An 8,204-nucleotide genomic window follows, 5' to 3' on the forward strand; every position below is an offset into this window, starting at 1 on the left:
GGATCAAATATGCAGGATTTTTATTCTTGCTCTACATGTTTCGCTATATTATTTTTTCTTTATTTGCCATTTTTTCCCCCCACAAAAGTAGAGTTACCCTTTCAGTTTGTAGATAACGAAAACCAGAGGATATTAAGACCAAATGTAAGTAGGTGTACAGAGACGGGCAAAGTATGTGTCTCTTTACGTTATGTAGCAGGAAGCGTATATGAATATACGTATATATATTCTATACGTATAGAATATGTCGTACAAAAAGGTAAAAAGATCGTGCAGGTAGGTAAACAAAGGTGCGGGGACATAGCGGTCTTGCTGCCGCCTCACGTCTGCTGGCCTCCGGCTAGTGTGGATATCACTTGGTCTCGACTCCCTACGGCGTTACGTCACGTACCTCGTGACTTCATCAGGGGACTCTGATGAAGTCACAATCTTTTTACCTTTTTGTACGACATATTTTCGCTAATAAACCACCCTCGTTTTAAACTTACTACACCATTGAAGGCATCTGTTATCTCTCTCTCCCTTCCTCACTGCATTTCCCAATTTGGAGTATTAAGCCTAGACCATACCAGCGGTGGACAGCAGATAGAGTGAATACACCTGGGATAAGAGAGACTCGCAACCTGGAGGATCAACACTATATGCTCACATATAGCACCTGTAAGCCTGGACCATACTAGTGGCACATACCAGCTTGACGGAATCCACCTGAGAACAGCGAGATCCGGAACCTGGAGGAATTATACTATATGCTCACATATAGCACCTTCAAGGTAAGGGCACTACGAGACCTGTGTGGATATCTAGATGCACTATAGCTGTCAGAGTGAAGAAGTCATCCGTTCGCAACATCATAATAATATCTATATAGACTGATCTGTTTCATTCATTCATTTTTTGTCCATCACTTTGCACTGAAATGCACTTTGGTGATTAGAGTTTCATTTCTGAACCTCTTTGAATTTGCACTCATCGCTACACATCACCAGTGTAGCATTTTCATTTGTTTGTGTATATCACTATTATCACACATTTGCTTTTGTTGTGTGTCGTACCACTTATTTGAAGCGCTTATCATTACTTTTTTCATTTATTTTCTGTGTATTGTGAACACTTTTAGATATAGCTGCCTCAGATTCACTGATATTTATTCTATTTTTTTCATCTGTATACTCACAGTAGCGCATTAGATTTCTTTATATATTCTTTACTTTGAACAGTTGCTTTAAATCAATATCAATGACATGGTATTGATAAGAGCTATTTTATCTAAGGGAAGTTCCCAAAACATGCCCCGTTGGGGGTACTTGAAGACTGAGGTTGAGAACCTCTGCTCCAGAGGAGCCTGCAAAGCCAAGGAAGCTACCTTCAAACTGGGAATGGGAGCAGAAGTCAGGGAAACCGGGATGGAATGCTGGGGTAGGCAATCTTTAAAGTTGAGGGAGCTACACACTGTGTTAAAAAATAAAACTATTAGCGTTTAATATCACTCTAAAAACAGCAGGTTTACAGTACAGGTAGAATTTCATTCAGCAACACTTGTTTGTAATTCTTCTCATCCGAAAAGCTTGAAGTTTTGTCCTTTGAAGAGCTTGCTGAAATCCAGAGAGGACAGAGTTGTCTGCAGGTCCATCATGATCACTATGTACCCCTGGAGGAAGAGAGGAAACCGAGGTCAGGCTTTACCCATTCAACATTCTGCTGCACATGCTGTGCGTTGTTTAAGTATTCAAGTATTGTCGGTAATAAAACTGGTGAGTGTGGTTAGGCCCATTCATATGTGCTGCCCCTCTGAAAAGCAACCCCATGGTGGATCACTTTTCAGAGGTGTTTGACAGGTGGTGAGGAGGCGATATGTTGCATCCTTGCTGCTTGATTTAACCCTGTATGTGATTGGCTAGAGCCGTAATCCAGGGCTTGACAAATTTTCTTTCAATCTAGGAGCCATCTAAAAAAGTTAGGCGCTAGTTTTTTTTTTGTTATGACTCAGTGATGAGCCCACTTAGAGGGAACTGTCTGATTCAACCTCCTGAGGTCATATATTGTCCTTGTGGAGAAGGCTGCACATAGGAGCAGGCGGCGGCAAGCCTGCCCAGAATCCGTATTGGAAAATGTATGTACAGGGCTGTACGCCACGCTGTCATACATGCAGACAGGGCCGCTGTTAGAAATCATGGGGCCTTGTACAGCCTACCTGACAGGGCCCCCCCTCGCCCGCCATCCTGCCAATCATAAGTGGTCAAGAAATTCCCTGCTCCACTGCCACATGTATACAGGATCCATGTATATGTGCGGCTGTGGGTAATGCCTCAACTTATGATTGGCAGTGTACCACGAGATGCTAACTGTTAAGTCTTGCTTACGTGTGTGTTGTGGGGGGGGCAGTAAAAATGTGCAGCTAAGACAGTTTTACCATCCCCCAACCAATCCCCCTTAGGCTGAAAAAGCACTGCTTCTGTAGTATGTCTGCAGGGCGTTTTACACAACATCCCATCACTACTGCCGCACTATGGCAGTAGTGCCTTGGAAGCATAAGGAGTAGTGATTGGAAGAAGGTAAAACTGTGGCTGAGCTGCACATTTTTATTGCCCCCCACCCAAATACAAAAGTAAACAAGACATAACAGCATCTCACTGTGCTTATGTGATCATCATCGTTATCATAATGATGATCACAGTACAAAAGGTGGTTGCATTTCTCTCTGTATGTATGGATGTGTCTCTGTACCTTCCAGAAAGCAGAAATTGTGAGCCTGCCCATGCATCAGGAAACCTTGTGCTGCCTGCGCTCTCGGACACTTCTCTCTTCAATCTCCCGCTGCCCGGCTACGGCCCCGTCCTCTGCCCTCCTCAGTTGCAGTGGGAGGAAAGGAGAATCACTCCGCCAGAGATTGACTGTCATCAGCCGCGGCCAGCAGGAACTTTAACCACTTCAGACCCGCGCTATTGACAAAAGACGTCAACAGCGCGGCTCTCAAGTGCCAAGTGTACGTCTTTTTAAAAGCATTACCCGCGCGCGTCACTGGGTGGCGCGCAGCGGGTAAACACTGTCCTGGCGCATCGCTGAAGAGCTGATGCGTGTACCTGGCGGCCGCGATGTCCGCCGGGTACACGCGATCGGCGGTGACAGCAGGGATGTGGAGCTCTGTGTGTAAACACAGAGCTCCACGTGCTGTCAGAGGAGAGGAGACCGATCTGTGTCTCTTGTACATAGGGACACAGCATCGGTTACCTACCCCAGTCAGCCCCCTCCCCCCACACAGTTAGAACACACCCAGGGAATACATTTAACCCCTTCCTCACCCCCTAGTGTTAACCCCTTCCCTGCCAGGCACATTTATACAGTAATTAGTGCATTTTTATAGCACTGATCGCTGTATAAATGTGAATGGTCCCAAATTTGTGTCAAACGTGTCTGATATGTCCGCCGCAATATCGCAGTCCCAATAAAAATCGCAGATCGCCGCCATTACTAGTAAAAAAAAAAAAATAATAAAAAATATCATAATTCTGTCCCCTATTTTTAGGCGCTATAACTTTTGCGCAAACCAGTCGCTTATTGCGATTTTTTTTTTTTTACAAAAATACGTAGAAAAATACGTATCGGCCTTAACTGAGAAAAAAAATAGTTTTTTTTAAAAAAAAATTGGATATTTTTTTTTTTTTAATTGTCGCTCTTTTTTTGTTTATAGAGCAAAAAATAAAAACCGCAGAGGTAATCAAATACCACCAAAATAAAGCTCTATTTGTGGGGAAAAAAGGACGTCAATTTTGTTTGGGAGCCACGTCACACGACCGCGCAAATGTCAGTTAAAGCGACGCAGTGCCGGAAGCTGAAATTTCGCCTGGGCACGAAGGGGGTTTATGTGACGCTGGCACGTCAGAAGAGACGAGACGTGAGAGGCGTGCGGGGCTGACGTAAGGAGAGAGGCGGGCCGGGCTGACGTCAGGAGAGACGAGACGGGAAGTCACATGAGCAGTATGTACACACACAAAATGAGGTAACGCACGGAGCGCTCTCCCGGGAGGGGTGCATAAAAAAAGTGTCACTTAGTGTCCGTTTTGTCCGCCGCAATGTCACAGTCCCGCTATAATTCGCTGATCGCCACCATTACTAGTAAAAAAAAAAAAATATTAATTAAAATTTCATAACTATATCACATAGTTTGTAGACGCTATAACTTTTGTGCAAACCAATCATCAATGTATATATTAGAGGTCGACCGATGTGGGTTTTTCTCTGGCCGATGCCGATATTTGGAAATTGGGGCGGCCGATATGTGTGGCCGATATTTTAGGCCGATTTTTTTTTTTTCCCCTCATCTCAAAAAACCTAGGGTGGAGAGGAGATAATTGTTTAGGGTGGAGAGGTGGGGTGCAGCCTGTCAGTGTCACATCAGTGCCCACCAGTGCAGCCCATTAGTGCCCACCAGTGCAGCCCATCAGTGCCACCTCATCAGTGTCCATCAGTGCCACCTCATTGGTGTCTATCAGTGCCACCCCATCAGTGCAGCCCATCAGTGCCACCTCATCAATGCCCATCAGTGCCACCTCATCAATGCCCACCAATGCACCAGTGCATCCCATCATTGCCCACCAGTGCATCACACAGCGCATCACCTCATCAGTGCCAACCAGCGCATCACCTCATCAGTGCCAACCAGCGCATCACCTCATCAGTGCCAACCAGCGCATCACCACATCAGTGCCAACCAGTGCATCACCACATCAGTGCCTCACATCAGTGCCCACCAGTACAGCCTAATGTCATTCACTGCCACCTCATCAATGCCCACCAGCGGAGCGCTCCAGGCATCTCCTAGCACAAGAAAACTCCATTGTCCCTGGCCCTGACGTGCTGCCCCGCCTCTGCCTACAATCCCCAGAATGCAGCGCTGCCGACATTCTCCACTCTAAAAAAAAAGGTCCCCTGACGTGCTGCGCGCCCTGCCTCTGCCTACAAAGTCCAGAATGCAGCGCGGGCCGGCATTCTGGGCTTTGTAGGCAGAGGCAGGGCGCGCAGCACGTCAGGGGAGGTTTTTTTTTACAGTGGAGGGCGGCGGCCGCCGATTGGCTGTTACGGGCCAGCTGGTTGGCTGCCACGCTGGGTGTACCAAGATGGCTGCGGCTCCAGAGCTAGGCCGAAGCCGCGGCCTTTCCTGATGCTGTGACCGCGGCAGCAATCCGCGGATTGCCGCCGCGGTCACAGCATCAGGAAAGGCCGGGGCTTCGGCCTAGATCCGGAGCCGTGGCACCGCTAACGGCCATGTTAAATATCGGCCTAATTTTGGATAAAAATCGGCCGATGCCGATTTCTCCAAAACAGCCAAATATCGGCCGATATATCGGTCGACCTCTAGTATATATCAAATCAATATACACTTATTGGAATTTTTTACCAAAAATATGGAGCAGAATACATATTGGGCTAAACTGATTTAGAAATGTGATGTTTAATATTTTTTTATTGGATGTGTTTTATAGCAGAAATAAAAAAAAATATATTTTTTAATTCAAAATTGTCAGTCTTTTTTGTTTATAACACAAAAAATAAAAACTGCAGAGGTGATCAAAGACCACCAAAAGAAAGCTCTATTTGTGGGGGAAAAAATAAAATAAATGTTATTTGGGTACATCGTCGCATGTCCACACAATGGTTAGTTAAAGTAACACAATGCTGTATCGCAAAAAATGGCCTGTTCATGAAGGGGGGTAAACCTTCCAGAGCTGAAGTGGTTAAAGTGTAAGTTCCCACCTTTCAAAAATCAACACTCTACACAAGGGGTGTCAAACCGGCGGCCCTCCAGCTGTTCCGAAACCACAAGTCCCATCATGCCTCTGCCTGTGGGAGTCATGCTTGCAACAGTTAGCCTTGCAATGCCTCATGGGACTTGTAGTTTTGCAACAGCTGGAGGGCCGCCAATTTGAGACTCCTGCTCTACACCCTCCCCCGGGCCACACTGTACTTACCCTCGTGGGTGCCGAGCTGTCAGTGCCCACTAGGGTTGCCACCTCATCCCTTTAAAACAGAACACATAGGAATTACACAGGTTCTGGGGCTAATTTAATGCAGATAAGGCACCAAGTGATTACCACCTTAATCAGCCACAGAACCTGTGTAATTAATATGTGTTCTGTTTTAAAGGGATGAGGTGGCAACTCTAGTGCCCACACAGCTGGTGTAGTCGTCCAGAGATATGAAATCCCTGCTCTTCTCTCTCTTTTTTCTGTAGGACTTCCAGGATGGATGAGAGCGTTTTTTATCAATCAGAATGGCTCTGATCTATCCTGGAAACCTGCAGAAAGAAAAGGGAGAATAGCGGGGATTTCAAACCTCTGAACTGCTACACCAGCTGTGTGGGCACTGACAGATATTTTTAGTTTTGCATGGTGTGTGGAAGGGTTAGAACCCCTGTCAGGTTTCTGATGCTGTCTATTTCACCCTCACAATTGGTCACCATGACCATTGTCTCTGGAACAGAAAGTGATGAGTTGTCACCAGAAAGAGAGGTGAGGGGAAATATTTTGATAGAACACCTATGACACTTTTCTCAATGTGGAGATTTTCTTTCACTTCCTGTTTGGTCTCCATGACAGGAAGTGAAAAGAAATCTCCCTATTGGGACACAGCAGAAAAAAAATGACTAAGGAATTAACTATTTTGCATTAACCACTTGGTGACTGGCCCACTGTAGCTTTACTGCTACAGGACGGCCGCACTGTGCAGAATGGTGTATATAAATATATATATATATATACACACAATTCTGCTCTCCTGGTTAGAGTGCACCCATCAGAGTGCCCCGTTAAATCAGCTGCCCCCATGAGAGTACCCCCTTAAGGCCCCTTTCACATGTGCGGACCGTATGTCCGCATTTTCATCCATCCGTTTGCAGATGAAAACAGGACATACATTGGTCCCTATGTGATTGCGGGTGTCAGTGGATGAACATCAGGTGTCCCCATCAGAGTCCCCCTTTAAATCAGGTGCTCCTAGCAGAGTACCCCCATAAATCAGGTGCTCCCATAATTCAGGTGCTCCCAGCAGAGCCACCCCCTTAAAACGGGTGTTCTTATCAGAGTGCCCATTAAATCAGATTTTCTTATCAGAGTCCCCCTTTAAATCAGGTGCTCCCAGCAGAGTACCCCCATAATTCAGGTGCTCCCAGCAGAGCCACCCCCTTAAATCAAGTGCTCCCAGCAGAGTGCCCCCTTAAAACGGGTGTTCTTATCAGAGTCCCCATTAAATCAGATTTTCTTATCAGAGTCCCCCCTTAAATCGGGTGTCCCCATCAGAGTTCTCCCTTAAATCGGGTGTCCCCATTGGAATGTCATACAGTCATTTCCGGGAATTCTCCTCCTCCATCACAGAACACGTCCGTCCTCCTATTGGCTCTCCCCTCCTGTGATGAGAGTAGTAAATAAAGGCCAGTCGTCATCGAGGAGGTGGGCGCGCGGAGGTTGAACATCTGGCCGCTCTGCAGTGTTGACATTGGGTTGCTAGGTAACGGTCACGCAGTGCTAGAGGAACCGCGCGGCGCTGAGTGGCCTGTGATTGGCCGGCTTTTGTAGTTTGTCTGAACTCCTACTCAATGTACTGCAAGGCCGGGGTGGGGACCAGAGTTCAGCAGAGAGCGAAGGGAGGAGCTGGAGAGGAGAGCCCAGCCCCTCCCACCACGGCAAACACCTGGCGTCTAACCATGACAACACCTTCGGGGCGTCTCTGACACGACTTCACCCGAGATGTCTATTGGTATCTTTTACCAAACAGCGGCTTCAGTAAATCCCCGCCCCCTATCTCTCTAAATCCCCTAGTTACAATCTCCGCCCTCTTACCGGTCATAGGTGTTCCTTAGGAAGACATCAAGGTGGGCGTGACGGAGAACAGACGAATCGTGCAGCTCCTCTAGCTGGGCTAACCGCAGACTGAGCCTTCGGTCAGAGTGACGCACTAAGCCAACGCCCCCTCGCAGCTGATTGGCAGACTATGTAGCTCCGCCCTTTCTTCACTGCTACATATAAACTCGTGGCCCCGCCTCTCAGCAGCAGGCGTGGCCTGTGCTCTCTAGGGCTCTGGCTCCTCCCCCACATTCTCTGACTGGCTAAAAGAAAGGGGCGGCGCCAGGTGGGTGCTAAATATCTCATAGCACCCCCATCAGTAACAGTAAGATATACATTCCGCCCCTTTGTGTCCAGGGATCGGCA

General features: G+C 47.2%; 1 long non-coding RNA gene across 1 annotated transcript; it reads right to left on the reverse strand.

Annotated features, from left to right (window-relative positions):
* Positions 1-1,457: 1,457 nt before the first annotated feature.
* LOC120936350 lies at positions 1,458-7,991 on the reverse strand. Its single transcript, XR_005748606.1, has 2 exons — positions 7,836-7,991; positions 1,458-1,651 (listed from the first exon to the last, which is right to left on the reverse strand). It is a non-coding gene; the product is annotated as an uncharacterized LOC120936350 (long non-coding RNA).
* Positions 7,992-8,204: the final 213 nt, after the last annotated feature.

The sequence above is a fragment of the Rana temporaria genome, chromosome 4 (assembly GCF_905171775.1).
Source record: "Rana temporaria chromosome 4, aRanTem1.1, whole genome shotgun sequence".
Lineage (NCBI taxonomy): Eukaryota > Metazoa > Chordata > Amphibia > Anura > Ranidae > Rana > Rana temporaria.